Below are 17,861 nucleotides of genomic sequence, written 5' to 3' on the forward strand. Positions count from 1 at the left end.
AGTGATAAGAGTGCTAGCCTTAAGCACAAAAGCTAAACAACAGTGCCCAGGACCTGAATTCAAGCCCCAGTAAAGGCACTAAAAAAAAGAAGAAAAAGCTTAAAATGAAGCGTTCTGGGGAAAGAAAAACATACCTGGGCTTGTGTACTATGGCATTACCTTTGTTTTGTTTTTGGCCAGTCCTGAGGGCTTGGAACTCAGGACCTGAGCACTGTCCCTGGCTTCTTTTTGCTCAAGGCTAGCACTCTACCACTTGGGCTACAGCACCACTACCGGCTTTTTCTATATATGTGGTGCTGAGGAATCGAACCCAGGGCTTCATGTGTATGAGGCAAGCATTCTACCACTAGGTATTTTCAGTTATGTTGATTTTTTTTCTTTTTTTGCCAATCCTGGGCCTTGGACTCAGGGCCTGAGCACTGTCCCTGGCTTCTTTTTTACTCAAGGCTAGCACTCTGCCACCTGAGCCACAGCGCCACTTCTGGCCATTTTCTATATATATGTGGTGCTAGGGAGTCGAACCCAGGGCTTCACGTATACGAGGCAAGCACTCTACCACTAGGTCCTATTTCCAGCCCTCTATATCGTTTTTAAAACTCAAAATCAAACTTAAAAAAAATGTATTATACAATCTGACCAAGAATATGTATGGACTATATAACAATCTCCCCGACACTCAGTGAGACAATCTACTTTTTAAAGTGGGTGAAATGTTTGAATACAACATGTATAAATGGCTGGTAGCATTATAAAAACATGCTCAAGATCAATGAACATCTGAGAAATACATATTAAAATACAATGAGATAATTAACACTCATTAGGTGGCCATCATTGAAAACTGGCAACACCAAGATCTTGAGAACGTGAAGAAACTGTAGGCCCTATACAATTATAACTGGAACCGCAATTTTCAACACAGATGGCACAAATACTTTGGAAACATTTGGCAATATCTCAGGAAGTGAAATTAATATTTACCACATGACACAGCAATCTACTCTGAAGTATTTACCAGAGAAACTAAAAATCTAGAAGACTTACACAAATAATCATATTTAAACTGTTAATAGCCAAAAACTGAACACATCCCCATGTATCCATCAACAAATAAATGAATTATCCAAAAAATAGCCTAGTATTTTTACACAATGGGGATGACTCTAAACTACTGTTAGAAGCTACCACACAGATGCATCTCAAAAACATGCTGAATGAAAGCAGTCACAAAACATGGAATTATATACTGTATAATTCCATTCACAGAAATCTTGAATAGGAGACATGTCAGTTTAGGAGACATCTCATCAGTGAATAACAAGACAGTGGCACTGTTTTACCTATGTGTGTATGTTTGTATGTATGTGTTTGGGTGAATGGTAGCTTTTCAAACAGTACCTTTTAAACGTGCACTATGTTTCATGTAAAAAGCTGACTTGATAACTAAAAAATTGGTACCTCTCTAAAAAGAAATCTGACAATATCAATAAAAACTTGAATGGCCAGACACATTAAAAACTGAGAACTCTGCTCAATGGCAGAGCTCCTGCCTGGCAAAAGTCAGCCTCTAAATCAAACCCAGTTGGTGGGAGTGTTTAATTCCTGTGTATGAAATGGGCATAATCTTGAAAGGGCAATCTTCGGTTGAGGATGTGGTTTAGTGTAGAGTCCTTGCCTAGCATATGTGAGGCCCTCAGTTCAATCCCCAGCACTGAAAGGCGGTGTTCAGGGAAAAGCAGTTTCTCCACAAAGTTCTCATATAGGTATTCAAAGATACATGAGTATGCTCACTTCATCTAGGGCCAAAGAATAGTGCTGATTTACTGTATGGTGTGACACATTCATAAACTGGAATACTGCACATTCCATATACAAGAGATGTAGCCTGACAGCTCAGAACAGGGTATAATATTCTGGGTTAGATCCCCTGTACTGCATATATGTAAAAACATTTATTTACATATAAACACTGAGAAAGGGCTGGGAAGAATTATACTAAACAAGAATTATAGGGATCACGAAAGCCTTTATTTTACAAATGTCTATTGTCTCAGTTTTCTAAGTCAAACACTTACCACTTTTTTTTTAATGTAATCCTGTTGTTATCATTAAGGTGCTGTACAGAGTGATTACCATTTCCTAAGTTAGGTAATGAGTACAATTTTTTTTTTTTTGGCCAGTCCTGGGGCATGGACTCAGGGCCTGAGCACTGTCCCTGGCTTCTTTTTGCTCAAGGCTAGCACTCTACCACTTGAGCCACAGCACCACTTCTGGCCATTTTCTATATATGTGGTGCTGGGGAATCGAACCCAGGGCTTCATGTATACGAGGCAAGCACTCCTGCCACTAGGCCATATTCTCAGCCCCATAAATACAATTCTTTTTGGACAATGTCACCCCTTCCTTCACTTTCTCCCATTTTACCACTTCCATCCTTGCCCACAAGTTGGATAGTTCATTTTCCACATGGTGTATTCTGAATACCATGACTGCGTTATTTTGATCAAGATTGTATTTTTGGTAGTACTGGGTTTCTTTTTTTTTTTTTTTTGGCCAGTCGTGGGCCTTGGACTCAGGGCCTGAGCACTGTCCCTGGCTTCTTCCCGCTCAAGGCTAGCACTCTGCCACTTGAGCCACAGCGCCGCTTCTGGCCGTTTTTCTGTATATGTGGTGCTGGGGAATCGAACCTAGGGCCTCGTGTATCCGAGGCAGGCACTCTTGCCACTAGGCTATATCCCCAGCCCCAATAGTACTGGGTTTCTGAACACAAGGCTTCATGCTTGCTTGGCAAGCCCTCTACCAATTGAGTCACACCTGCAGCAACCCCTTTCACTTTCTTCTCAAGTAAGGTTTCATGTTTATGCCAATACCAGTCTGGAAAGTGATCCTTCTCTGTATGCTTCCTGCATGGCTGGAATGACAGCTGAGCACCAGCACGCCAGCTTTCATTAGCTGAGATGGGAGTCTCCCAACTTTTTGCCTGAGCTCACCTTGAACCTCAATCCTCCCAAACTCTGACTCACTTGTAGTTAAGATCACAGGAGTGAGCCACTATGCCCAACTTAATACATCTCTAAAGAGAAATAGATAAAACTAAGATTTCCTTTACATACTAGTCCCTAAGCAGACATTTAAACTTAAGAAATGTTTGATTCCACTGAGAAAACACATCACTTGTAAAACCATACCGGCACAACAACAAGTAAAAACTATTTATCAAACTTTATGGCAGGTATGAGTCTAATTGCACAATCACCAAATTGGACAGATGTTGTCATTACTATGGTCAATTTATAGACAGGATCAGACATCCAGAAGATAGCACCCCAAGCACAAACAGGCAGCTAAGAAACTGAAGCCCAAGCAACCACTTTATTTTATATCTCCCCATAAATGCATACTATTAGAGCAATGGCTGAGAAACAAATCCTCAAAGACATCTGTCTAGAGGCAACAAGGATGGTCTATCTTTTTTCTTCTTTTGGGCCGGTCATGGGAACTGAACTCAGAGCTTTGGCATTGTCCCTGAGCTGGCTCAAGGCTAGTACTCTACCACTTGGAGCCACAGTGCTACTTCTGGTTTTCTGGTTGTTAATTGGAGATTAAAGAGTCTCACTGTTTTAATTTGCATTTCTTTTATGGCCAGTGATGTTGAGAACTTCTTCATGTGTCTCTTGGCCATTCTCATTTCCTCTTCAGAGAAGTCTATTTTTAGGTCTTTAGCCACCCATTTGCTGAGGGGGCAGTTGGTTCTTTGAGGATTTGTTTTGGAGGAATTTAATTTTTTAAGTTCTACATATATCTTAGATATGAGGCAAATCAAAACAACAGAGATTCCACCTTACCCCAGTAAGATTGTCCATTATCAAGAAAACTAAAAATAACAAATGCTGGAGGGGATGTGGCCAAAAGGGAACACTACTACACTGTTGGTGAGAGTGTAAACTTGTTCAACCACTCTGGAAAGCAGTGTGGAGGTTCCTCAGAAGGCTAAACATAGAGCTGTCCTATGACCCAGCAGCCCCACTTTTGGGCATCTACCCAAAAGATTACAATCAAGACCACACTTAAGCCATCAGCACAACTATGTTCATCGCAGTACAATTTGTCATTGCTAAAACATGGAACCAACCCAGATGTCCCTCAGTACATGAGTGGATCAAGAAAACGTGGTACATATACACAATGGAATTCTATGCCTCTATCAGAAAGAATGACATTGCCCCATTCGTAAGGGAATGGAAGGACTGGGGGGGGGGGGGGGGAGAAATCATACTAAGTGAAGTGAGCCAGACCTAAAGAAACATAGACACTACGGTTTCCCTCATTGGGAATAATTAGTACACATCTAGGATAGTCCTAGCAGATCACAACAGCTCAACAGCTATGTCTGTATGAACATATAAGATGATATGAAGCAAAATGAACTCCAAGTTATAGAAACAAGTGGTATATCATTGTTATTTTCAACACATCAGGTGAAATTATGCCCTTTTTCTTTTGTATTTCTTCCCCGTAGTTTTACCCCTGATATCACTGCAACTGATTTTAGTATCCTGGATATTGTATAGACATGTATTGAAACTAGGGAAGGGAAAGGGAATACCAAAATCAAGAGACAAAGGATAAAAAGAAAAACCAATACAACAGCAATACTTACAAAACTATATGGTGCAAACCAACTGTACAACTCATAGGGGGGAAGGGAAATGGGGGGAGGTGAGGGAAAAATGAGGGAGGAGGCAACAAGTTGGATAAGAAATGTACTCATTGCCTTACATATGAAACTGTAACCCCTCTGTACATCACTTTGACAAAGAAATGGGAAGAAGAAAAAAAAAAGTCTCACTGACTTTCCTACCCAGTCAGGCTTTGAACCAGGATCCTCAGATCTAAGCCTCCTGAGTAGCTACGATGACAGGAATAAGCCACCAGGGCCTAGCTAACAATGGTCTATCTTTAGATGAACTGATTGATTCAAATAAACCTACACTTCTTGAAGCTGATATAGCTTTAATTATCAGTAAATCTGAAAATAAAGGTAGCATCGAGGGCTGGAGGCATGGGTCAAGTGATGATAAAAGAACCAGCTAGGCAAATGAGGCCAAGTTCAAACTCCTTTATAGGTACAATAAAACATCAATTTTTTAAAAATGGAAAAGATAATATGGTATATATATTTTTAAGCAACCTAAGTTTAGATCCTGACTATAAATTCTAGATCTGGACAAAGTCTTAATTCTAGCAATTAAGCTTTGGGTTGTGCCATTTGATTTTCAAGGACAATTTGTATCTTTTTCTTTTTTTTTTTTCCAGTCCTGGGGCGTGAACCTCTCTGTGCTCAAGGCTAGCACTCTACCAGATGAGCCACACCACCACTTCTGTCTTTTTCTGTCTAACCTAAGGGCTTCATGTATGCCACTAAACCACATTCCCAGCCCAATTTCTATCTTTTAAAAGCTTGCTTTGGAGGAGACAATTTAGTAGCAATTGTTCTATTGTTTTTCTTGCTAACTGGGATGTTAGCTGAGCTATCTAATCTGAGAAGAGTATCTGGTTAAACAAAAAGATTCACCAATTGTGATGAGAATGCAATCAATAATCCAATGTATATCCTACAAAATTAAGAAAAGCGAGGGAAGGGGTGGGTTGGGAGAGATGAGTAAGAATGTTGAAAGGGGTGTCATTGATCAAGATGCATTGTATTCATAAGCTGCTTTGTTGAATGGCAACTCCTTTATACAACTTTTTTTTTTGCCAGTCCTGGCCCTTGAACTCAGGGCCTGAGCACTGTCCCTGGCTTCATTTTGCTCATTCTACCACTTGAGCCACAGCGCCACTTCTGGCTTTTTCTATATATGTGGTGCTGAGGAATCAATCCCAGGGCTTCATGTATACGAGGCAAGCACTCTTGCCACTAGGCCATATTCCCAGCCCTGTATAACTTCTTAAAGATAATAAAAATATATTTTAAAAAATTCTTAACTCCATTAAATTAGCTTCCTTCATTTTCATATCAGTAAAGGTTGGCAGATTGTGTTAAGTACTGTATTCTGGTAAAATATATATAATATTTGCCATGCCAATAATTTTTAAATGTCCAATTTTGTGGCATTAAGTAGTGCTGGCCCTTCATATCCAAAAACAGTAAGTTACCCTTCCTTGGAAAATCAAGACCTGAGAATGTTCAAATTTACATCTTTAATTGTACAGTCTACTTTTTCCTGGCTACTGTTTTGAGGCAGTCTTGTCATTTTTCCCAGGCTCATCTCAAACTCTGAGCACAAGCAATCCTCCTGTCTCAGTATCCTATGCAGATAGGAGGTAGCCAGGCAAAGACACCCAACTATTATGTGTACTTTAAATCTAATCTGATTACTCCTAACACCTAATATAATTCACATGCTATGTGAACAGTTGTTATACTGTATTGCTCAGGGGAAAATAGCAAGAAAATATTTCTACACATGTTCAATACAAATACAATTTATTATTTTGTTTGTGAGCTAGTACTAGGGCTTGAATGAGGCATGGGTCCTGTCCCGGAGCTTTTTTGCTCAAAGCTAGTGCTCTACCACTTAAGTCACAGCTCCATGTCTGTCCTTGTGGTGGTTAATTGGAGATAAGCGTCTCACAGACTTTCCTGACCAAGCTGGCTATGAACTGTGATCCTAGATCTCAGCCTCCTGAATAGCTAGGATTTCAGGTGTGAGCCACTAGTGCCCTAACTATATTAAATACAACCAGCAGTTGGTTGGATCCAGATATGAACCCCTGACTGTATAGTCAGCACATTTTTAAACCATTACCACCACCCAGCTCCAGAATTATTTCACTATTCTAAATAAAACCTCTCTGTTCATTCATTAAACAACTCCCCACTTACCTTTCTGGTCACTTCCTAACCTGTACTTTGTGCTTCTATGAAGTTACCTTATCTAGCTACATCATACAAATAGAAACTTTTTGGGGGTGGGGGGGGTTGGTCATGGGGCTTGAACTCTGGGCCTGCATGCTGTCCCTGAGCTCTTCAGCTCAAGGCTAGCATTCTACCTTTGAGCCACAGCACCAATTCTGGTTTTCTGGTGGTTAATTTGAGATATGAGTTTCACAAACTTTCCAGCCCAGGCTGTCTTTGAACCAAGATCCTCAGATCTCAGCCTCCTAAATAGCTAGGATTACAGGTGTGAGCTATCGGTGCCAGGCTCAGAATCACTAACTTTTTAATGCTTGTGTATATAAGGCTGTGATTGGCATATTCCTTCTACCTAACATATGTCCTCTAGGCCCACCCAAGTTGTACAATATGTATCAGAATTTTACTCCTTTTGTCAGAATATTTTGTTTCATGCATATTTGGTTCATCTGTTGATAGATTACAAGTAGTTTTACAATAATTAAAAATAAAGTATCTGATATGAATATTAAAATAAAACAAAGTGTCTGGCCGGGCCCCCGGGGCTCACACCTCTTAGGAAGCTGCTATCTGAGGATCTCAATTTGAAGCCACCCCACCCAAGAAAGTCTGTGAGACTCTTCAAGTGTCTGGGAAATAGTAGACACTAGCGATATAAATCATGTGTTGGATAATGACAAGGACTTGTAACTGATTTTATTGCTGTGTGAACAACCTAAATAGAATGTATTTACACAAACTAAGATAGTGCAATTATCTTAAGGAACTCTCCTCCATAAACATTTTCCTTCATTGACCAAACTTCGTTACGCACTGCACTTTCATCATGCAGTAATGCCTTTCATTTTCTTGTCATATTTTTTATGCCAAGTAGTGTCTCAATGGCAAGATATGGAACTATACAACCATTTTGGAGCCTCACCAGCTATAACTTTTGAGACGGCACTAGATTTACTAACCTGTGAATAAATAATTCTAAAAGAATTTAGAAGAACAGGGCTGGGAATATGGCCTAGTGGTAGAGTGCTTGTCTCGTGTACATGAAGCCATGGGTTCAATTCCTCGATATATATATATATATGCATATATATACGTACATGTATATATGTGTGTGTATATATATGACAGAAGTGGCTCTGTGGCTCAAGTGGTAGAGTGCTAGCCTTGAGCAAAACGAAGCCAGAGACAGTGCTCAGGCCTTGAGTTCAGGCTCCATGACTGGTTAAAAAACAAACAAGAATTTAGAAGAACATCCCAATAAGCAGCCCACAATTAACATTACCTTGCTTCCTCTTCTTCAGTTTTAGCTTCAAAACCTACTTGAAAATATGCCAAGAATGAACTTAAATCCAACAATACACCCTTCAGTTAAAAGACATGCCACTCTCAAGCCAGACAGTGGTACATGCCTGAAATTTCAGCTACTACAGAGGCCAAGGCAAGAGGACCACTTTAGCCCCAAATTTTGAGGCTAACCTAAACAACATAGCAAGATCACATATTAAAGAGAAAAAAAGGGGGGGGGGGGTACACACATCTGTAATACTATTACTTAGGAGGATTATGAATCCAGGACAGCCTGAACTACATATTGATACTTTGATTCAAGAGAAGGAGGGAGAAAGGGAGGGAGACATATGATCATGTCTCACATATACAACATCCTCCCTTATCAATATCAATTGCAAATATACACAACCTTCTTTACCTTGTATTTTTGTACAAGAATCAATATCAACTACAAATAAAACATTTTTTATAATGAACATCCAGATGGCTCATCAAGCCTTTTCCAGTTACCTGAAGTAACAGACATGATTATCAACAGTTGAACCTAGAGAATTTCCCATTTTCAGCCAGGAATCATGGCTCATGTTAGTTACAAGGCCGCATTCAGGAGATGGCATTTCAAGGCTAGCCATGATAAAAAGTAAGACACTCTCAGTCCACAAACACTGGGCTCAGTGGTGTGCACTTGTCATTCCAGCTACATGAGAATGATCCCTGGCACAAAACAAAATCCTACTAAAAAATAAAAGGAGAAGCAGGTAGGGGTGTGACTCAAGCCTGTTAGCAAGCACAAGGTCCTAAGATCAAACCCCAGCAGCACCAAAAGCAAAAGTGTAGGTAGGTAGACAGATAGACAGATCACCAACTTACAATATCACAGAATATAACTAATAAAGACAATGGAGCTTATTTACCTTGGCAATTATTTTTCTTTGTAACCACTGTTACAAAGGGACGGAAAACACCTTCCAAAATTCTTGAAGGCATAAATACAAACATCCTGTTTGCTTTTCATGTTTCTTTGCTAAACTATTTCACTATCTTTCATATTTCCTTAATTCAATTATTTGGTGCAGCTGCTAAAATTACAATTTGGTACATTCTATAATAAAACTTCCAATGACAACCAAGAGTGCCAGAGAATTCGGGGACAGCCTCTAGAAGGGAAAGCACATCATCTAATGAACTTTTCTCTAAACTTAATGAAATTGTTTCTCTCCATCTATGCTCCCCCTTAAGAGTTTCAGTCCCAACATAGCTGCTTCATGATTTACAGAACACTTTTCAGTCATCTATACAGGCACAAAACTTTAAAGCTAATTCATAAACCCTTTCTAATTAACCATAAATTCCTTGTTGATTTCTTAAATGCTGATCAACCTTCCTAAGCATCGTTTATTTAAAGATTAAAACAAATTTATACTTCTTGAGCACACCTCTCAAAGCATAGAAGATATCCTGAAAAAAATCCAGTGTGACCTGGAGAAATCTCCTTTAAAGTTTTAAAAGGCCAACACAAACATGAGCATTTTGGGTACTATGGCAAAACAAAGCCAGTACTAAAAGGCTTTTTCCCCTAGCTACACTAAATCAACAGGTGTTTTTCTTTTTTATCACTGATATTTAGGCTGACTAGATTTCCAATTAAACCAGGAAAACAGTTTCCCACTAATTCCAAAAAAAAGGGTGTTCTAAAATTACCTTGTGCCAAGTACAAGACCAAGTACGAAATACTTTTAATCCTAAAATACTTAAGTTTCTACCAAAAATTTTCAAAACTAGCTCATTTTATATAATGGATGAGATTGTCAATAGGATTTTTAGATACATAATGTATTACTAGTATAAATGTAGCCCTTACTTCACAATCTCACCACTTAAGCAGCACCTACAATGTCTGTTCAGTGATGCTCAACATTCTGCCAAACAAATGCAATACAGATTCTTACATTGTATTTCTTTGTCTCCACTTCCATGAAGCCTTAAGTTGGCAGATGCACTATGTCCTCATCAGTGGGAACAATGTAATCAGAAAAGAGCCTAAGTCTCTCCAATTTATTTTCTTGGAATATATTCACTTCCCACAAAAATGAAAATGTAAGGCAAAATTTTCCTGTTTCTGGGACTTTAAATATCACATTCCCCAACCCATCTTCAAAGAGAAAGAACAGGACTCTTTGTGTGCAAGACTAAAAGCCAATCCACTCCTAAATTTAAAGACCATGAACAGGAAATTAAAATATAGCTTAACTACTTTCTTTTTTTGGCAAATAATACTATGAATAATCTAGTTAGGCTTGCACACTTCTGCATTCTATTGTGAAAATTAATTCGTGGTTAATGTTTATGAATACTGAAAAATAAACTCCAAAAACCCAACAAGTATAAACTACACTCGAGTGTGCCACTATCCGTGTCCTTAAAGGTTTATTTTTAAATGTTTTAAGAAACATTAAAAACTCATCAAATTAAACTAAGGACCTCCGGAGTCCTAAAACCCCTTTTTGTAAAATGTTTTAAATACCAAAGACTGGGGGTTTTTTTGTTTGTTTTTTTAGCTCCAAACGAATGTAAATTTGCGATAAACAAAGGAAGTTTAGTTGAACTGTGGGCAGCACACATTCAATTTCTTAAGCAACGAACGTTTCTACATCCAGTCTTTTCTGACTCACTAACGCTATTGTCCACGGAAAACGGGACCAATTAATAAGAATCTGCCGACCCTCGGGTCAAAAAACCACGTTTTCCGTAGACATTTCACCTCCACCATCTCTTCCTGTCACCTCATCCACATTCAACCCCTCAGGACTCCGGGCAATCATCGCTGACCAAATGACAGTTGATTTCGTTAGCACCTGTCGCCATTCGCTACTGTATCACACAAGTTGGTCAAAACAGCCCGAATTTATTTTTTTTTCTAAAGATTACGATTCTTTACCAAGTGGTAACTCATGAGGCGTTCACCAAGTTTTTCCGAAGAAAGCCCCGTGCTTCTCCATTTCTCCCGTTTTCCAAAGAAAGTAACCCCTGGACACCGATCGGGTCGTGAGTGGAGAGGGGGTGATCACAAAGAAGGGGGAGATGGCGGAGGGTGGAGTGGGGGGGGGGGGAACGACTCCAACCGAAAGCCCCCTCCACCCCGCAACACCGACACGGCCCGAGAGAGCGCGCGGGCGAGAGCCACTCTTCCCCCCCCCCCTCCTCCAACTTAGCACAAAGCCCGCCCGGGAGGAAAGGCTCGGCCGGGCAGCCCGAGGCTGCTTGCTGTCGGGGAAATGTCACCGCCGGGCAGTCCCAGGTCCCACGTCGCCGCGCACGCCGTCCCGGGGCAGCCGGGCCGGACGCGCGACCCGCCGCCCCGAGGCGGGAGGCGGGAGCAGGCGCGGGGACCGGCCCTGCCCACCCGCGCCGCCGCCCCACGCCCCCGGCCGCCTCCCCGCGCGCGCGGGGACCCCGGGTGTCGCGCCCTCCCCTCGCGCCGAGCCCTTCCGAGACTCGGTCTGTCCTTTGTCTGAGTGCGGACCCCGCGGCACGGTCCCACCAACTTGTGTCTGTCCCCGTCCCACCCGGGCGCTCGGCTACACAAAGGAGACTTGAGACCCGGGACTGCCGGCCCGGCCCGGCCCCGGAACGCCCCCCACCCTCCCGCCCGGGCCCCGGCGGAGTCAGACACCGGGACGGGAGCCTCCACCCCCCACCCCACGACCCTGCCCCGCGCCCACCGGGCTCCAGCCCAAACCTCCGGGGATCCGCGCGGTCCACTCGCGGGGTCCGGCCCCCACCTCACCGGCCCCTCCGAAAGGGGCCCTCGCGCGCCCACCCCCACGCGCCTACAAAAGCGGCGCCGGGGGTCAAGCCCCGCTTGGGCGATTCCCCGGACCGGTCGGGCAAAACACTGGGAGGACCCCGCGTCGCCGCCGCTCCGGGTCGCACTCCGGAGCCCCGGCGGCCGGCCACCGACAGCGCGCGTTACCTTCGTCCGGCGCGCCAGCCCGCGCCTCTCCCGCGCGCCTCTCCCGCGCGCCGCCCCCGCGCGCCGCCGCCGCCGCCGCTCGGGATCCACAGCCTTCTGTGTCCCACTGGGTGTCGGACGCGACCGGACCGAGCGCCAAACGCAGCAGCCCAATCGCCAACGCTTTTATTTGGCCCCCCCTCAGTCCAATCAAGCGCCTCTCTGATTGGCGGAATGCGAGCGGGAGCCCATCCAATCACAGGGCCCGCCGGGCTCGGAGGCGTCGAGCGCGCCCCACGCCGAGGGCGCTCGGGACTCGCGGGCGGCGGCGCGTGCGCGGGCGGAGGCTCGTGCTGAGGGACGCGGCTGGCAGTGTGGAAGCGCCGCCGTGGCCGTCGTCTTTGTTCTTTCGCCGAACGCGCGACGCTTCTCCAGAAGGCGGTGGGCAGTCAGGCAGGGGGGGACCGGGGGACTCGGCGGCGCTCAGAGCCCGCCTCCAGCGGGAGGCGGGGTGGCGGGAACCGGCCGGAGGGCGGGACTGCGCGCTCGCGGCTCTTGGCGGGAATCGGCGCCGCGGAGTTCCCGGGAGGGGGAAGGGGAGGGGGAGGGGGCGGGCGCTTTGGCCAAGTTTGAACCAGTTCAAAACTCAGCGGCGGTAACGGTTTCCAACCGCCGCGCTCCGACCGCCCCGCCCCAGCCAGCGCGCGGGGCCCGGCCGAGCCGGAGCGACGTCCGCCCCCAGGGTGGCGCGCGGCGGGCCCCGCGCGAGACGCTGGGCCGGGCCTGGCGCCGCGCTGCACGGTTCGGCGGCCGCCGGCGCGGTTCCTTTTGAAGGAGCTGAGCTGGCGGAGCCCAGCGCCCTAGAAAATTCTACGGAAGAGTCATTTGACGGCGATTTCGGGTTTCTCTGAAAGTTCTCTTCAGACCTGCGCAGCCGTCACGGCTTCAGACACGTGTCAGCGTTCAGATGTTTCTTTGGGGTGAGCTCAGGTCACCGGCCCCACGGGGCCGTCCCCGCGAGACGTCAGAACGATCGCGACGTTTTTCCTGAATGGTTAGAAACGATCCTGCTTAACCCAGAAGCAGCAGAAATCCTCTGCTCAGAGTACAATGTGCTGGCATCTGGCTGTGAAGTTAGGGACCCTCGGGATTGGTTTTTAATAGGGCAGAATCCCAATCACCCATCGACACCGATACTCAATATTGGAATATGGGAATTTTTTTAACTGAACGGTTGGACCGGGTGTCCAAGGAGAAATGGGGGGGGTGGGGGGGGTGGTTAAGGACTTTCTTAAGTGATCGAAGTTCTTAAATGATTTATCTCCATGATTTAGTGATCTAAGATTTTTAATCTGATTTAATTCATGATGTTCGCATCTTTCCATCCAGTTCCTCGTATATTCTTGAACAAATTCAACGATAAGTATACGTGCAGATATAAAAGATACAGAAGAAAAGCAGCCAAGTGCCTAAGTTAAAACTAAATTATGAATAAATCAGTGCAAAAGTAGATGTTGTGCAACTCAGACATCTCCATAAAATAATGTGACCAACTTTAGCAGTCTTCACTAACGAGCAGTGCACCAATACGTTTTCCAGGGTAAAATGTTTCTGCCTTGCACTGCTTTTCTGAAAAGTAGTTTCAACATCAAGAAAGTTAACTTTTTATCCAAAAGTTAACTACTTATCCTTAAGCTGTTACAATGTTGCTGATTTTATCTCTTCCCCCCCCCCCATTAAATATTAACACAAGCAGATTTTTTTAAAGAAAAATTCAAGGAAACTGCATTAGAAACTGTCACCAAATAAATGAAATGTAAAGAAATGCATAATAGGAATTAAGGTGTTTAAAATCAAGAAATAGTGACTCAAGATTTTCCTGAAAAAAAAAAAAAAAACACTCCTGAAGAAAGCACAAATAAAATCTAGATGGATTGGAGAGGGAGGGCATTTGAAATGGATATGAACATTTACTCTTGAGTGTTTATACTGAATATAACTCATGCTGAGAGTTCTCTTGGTTAAGAGTGAGTGGAGAGGGAACTGGCACTATATTAAACACAATGTACATCTTTACATTACAAAGACCAGATTAGAGCTTGGAGGGTTATCAGTGAGTCAGAACATTGTCTTTATTTAGTGATGACATTACTAAGTTAAGCCAGATCGTGTAGATCACAGTGATAGTGGAAATCAGTAATTGGAAACATTGCAAAATGACTTCATTGTATATGTTAAGCATATGATATCTTGGAACTAATTTTTACATAACAAGTACAGCAAGTGAACAGTAAGTTAAGGAGAAGTGTTTTGTTATTGCTACATAAACAATTAACTGAAGATTTCCAATCCAGGTGAAGAAAATACATTCTTTTGATATTTCACTGGGGGAAAAGGATTTAATGTACATAAGGAATACTAAATGTGAGCATATGTAGGTGTTAACACCAGTTACTAAAGAGGCCTATATGAAGCTGAAAGCTAGGCAGAGTAGGTGGATACGAAGAGTCACCAAGTGTTTTCATTTCTGTCTAAAGATGGTTACATTACCAGACACTACTAGTAAGTCATCATTTACTCTGTGAAATAAGAGATGAACCAACCCCTGGGAAAGTTAAACGGTAAAGTTCGGAAGTGCTTGTACCTTGCTTGCTTTTATATTCATAGGGTTTAGCGCTACTGGAACCCTTTAAGTCTTCAGGGTTTACTAGAAATACCAGAGAAGTTAGGTGGGAAGTGACGTCTGTTAACATCACAGACCTTACCTTTCAACCCATGAAAGGGATATGTTTCTTACCCTTTGTTTACTCGGTACTCAAAAATTTTTATGGAGGGCTTACTTTAAATGGCACTGCTTTGGTGCTAGGAATACAGTGTGGGCCCGCAGAACCCTTGAGTACACTTAGCTAACATACTACTAGAGAAAAGCAGTAAGAAATAAGTTGCCAGGCACTGGTAGCTCACACCTGTAATCCTAGCTACTTAAGAGGCTGAGGTCTGAGGTCTGAGTTTGGTGGTTCACAGCCAGCCCAAACAGGAGCAGGAAAGTTCATGAGACTCGATCTACAATTAACCAATTAAAAAAAAGTAGAGTTGTGGCTCAAGTGGTAGAGCACTAGCCTTGAGCAAGCAAGCTCAGAGAAAGCACCTACATCCTGAGTTCAAGACCCAGAACTGGCACAAAAAATAAGTTGAGTTAGGGCATGATCCACATAGTAGTGGGTCTGCCTAGCAAGCATGAGGCTCTGAGTTCAAACTCAAATACAGCCAAAAGAAAAAATAAAAATATGCAGCCCTAGATGGTGATACCTAAAATAGAGAAAAAACAGCATAGAAGAGGGAAAACTGTATGACCATGAAAGTCACCATTGGAAGTGATAGGCTTTTTCAGTCTATAGGACTGACAAGTGAGAAAATTGAGCAAAAAGGTAATTTTTACCATTTTTACAAAATCATTTGATCTGCTGTGTTGATCCAGCATGGAGCAGCAATTGCATCAGAGAGAACAGTGCTGAGACCAGCAAGAAATGATTACAGTGACAACTAAAGTGGGAGGGTAAGCAGGACATAGATATATTTTGAAAGCAGAGACGGTAGGATTTGCTGACAGATTGAATATAAGAAGCAAAATAGGGCTGGGAATGTGGCTTAGCCGTAGAGTGCTTGCTTAGCATGCATGAAGCCATGGGTTCGATTCCTCAATACCACATACACAGAAAAAGGCTAGAGTGGTGCTGTGGCTCAAGTGGTAGAGTGCTAGCCTTGAGCAAAAAGAAGCCAGGGACAGTGCTCAGGTCCTGAGTTCAAGCCCAAGACTGGCCAAAAAAAAAGCAAAATATCTAGAGTGACTATAAGCCTGTGAAGCTCTCAAGAGCAGCAGGGACTGTTGGATGTTTGGCTATTGGAATGTGGTGTGGGACGTAACAAGGTATGAGATTTCCGTTTCCAACCAAGTAGAGATGTCAACTCTTCACTATCTGAAGTTAGTACTGAAAGGAAAACCTTTCCTCCACTGGTTTAGGACCTCAGCCTACCTAGGCTGACAACCTGTGAATTTACAACAAATTATAATTTGTGATAAAAGGAAAATGGAATTTATAACAAAAGGAAAGTTGTTTACAAATACTCAAGTACTCATACAGTGACTCACAGACAGGTAGGGGTAAAGATTGATTTACTCAATAAAGGAAGTAGTTTAGGGCTTCAAAAGGTAGAAAGTCCTAATGAGATTTGGTTTTACTTTTTTTTTTTTTTTTAATGTGTCAGTACCCAAGGTCTGTGGGATTTGAGATACTAGGGTTGAGGACTCTGCTTTTGTCAGATTAGAGAAGCTCACATCATATTTGTAAATGTTTTCACTTTGAATCAATATTTGGTCTCTTTGTAACATTTGGCCTTTTGTTATACAAGTTTGGATTTAGGGAAAGATTGTGACTAGAAATATCAAATTGGAATCATTAGCATATAAATGGCACCTAAAATCAAGGAAGTATTCCTTGAAGGGGGAGTTGTGGAGTGAGGGAAAAAATCAATGAAGGCAGAGAAGAAGCAGTCAGTGAAATGGAAGAAGTAGGGAAGTCTTGTGTCCTGTGAGCAAGGAAAGAAAGTGACTCAGAGAGAGCAGTCTGTCACATAGCATAAGGCTAACCAGTGAAGTAAGATTTTACCCTAGGGTTTAGCAACATGGAAGTTATTGGTGACCTTGATAGGAACAATTTCAGTGGCTAGGAGAGCTAGTAGGAGTGGACTCCCTAGTGAATCAGAGAAGATAAAGAGACCAGTTACAGACAGTCCCTGACAGGATAGCTTGACTTCATAATGATAACAAAGCAATACTCATTCAGTAGAAACCATCCCTTGAAGTTTGAGTTTTGACCTTATGTCAGACTAGTGATATGCAGTACAGTAAAATCATCCAGTTGCATCTCCCACTAAGCCATGACTACAGCATCCTGTGCTGCTAAACTGATGGACAACAGGTTAGGTACAACACATGCAATTTTCACATAATCATTTCAATTAGTGATGGGTTGGTTTATTGGGACCAAACTCTACCAGGGGTCAAATAGGCAAAGAGGAAATGTCCTGGGCCACAAGATTATATTCCTTAAGACCTCAGATGGCCCAAGTCCTTGACCAATGATTTAAAATAATACTACTATATCCTTATGGAGCCTATATCCCATATAAAGGTCGTGCCTTCCACTAGCAGCAAGGAACTGGGAAGGGCAAAGAAGATCAAATAGTCACTTGCCTTCACCTTCTCAAAAGCACAGACGTGTATGACTGCAACCACTGAGAGTTGTCAGACTGTGGGGAAGGAACATAAGGGCTAAAGGCCTGTCTGTGCCGACTAGTAACCTAGTCCCTTTGGATAATAAAACCCCAAATCTCAACAACCTTTATACAGATGTGCACTTCATGCCTTCACCGTTGCTTTGCTAAGTCATTCCTCACCATCTTCCTACTCTGTAGGGATTGTTTGTTTTTGCCACATCGGAGGGCAGCACCTAATCTCAGCTGTTGTACCCAAAAGACTGAGGAAGCCCCCATCCATTAATAGCAGTAGTGTCTAATAGATAAAGGAAAAAGAAGATACAGCAGGAGTCATAAGTGGAATCGAGAGATTTTAATATCTTTAGGAGAAATATTTTGTCTGATGAAAGAACCAATGCAAATGGGAAAATTGACAATTCAGGAAGG

The 17,861-nt window shown here is 43.0% G+C and overlaps 1 protein-coding gene across 3 annotated transcripts in view; it reads right to left on the reverse strand.

Annotated features, from left to right (window-relative positions):
* The window catches only part of Ezh2 (enhancer of zeste 2 polycomb repressive complex 2 subunit), a 69,940-nt gene extending 57,617 nt beyond the window's left edge, over nucleotides 1-12,323 (reverse strand). For 2 of the 3 annotated variants that reach the window (XM_048340417.1, XM_048340415.1), the window contains exon 1: nucleotides 12,180-12,323. The gene's annotated coding sequence lies outside the window, so the exon portion shown is untranslated. The remainder of the gene's footprint in view (nucleotides 1-12,179) is intronic. The other variant, XM_048340414.1, reaches the window with a different exon arrangement.
* Between the last annotated feature and the right edge of the window lie 5,538 nt (nucleotides 12,324-17,861).

This window comes from Perognathus longimembris, chromosome 2, assembly GCF_023159225.1.
Source record: "Perognathus longimembris pacificus isolate PPM17 chromosome 2, ASM2315922v1, whole genome shotgun sequence".
Classification (NCBI taxonomy): Eukaryota; Metazoa; Chordata; class Mammalia; order Rodentia; family Heteromyidae; genus Perognathus; species Perognathus longimembris.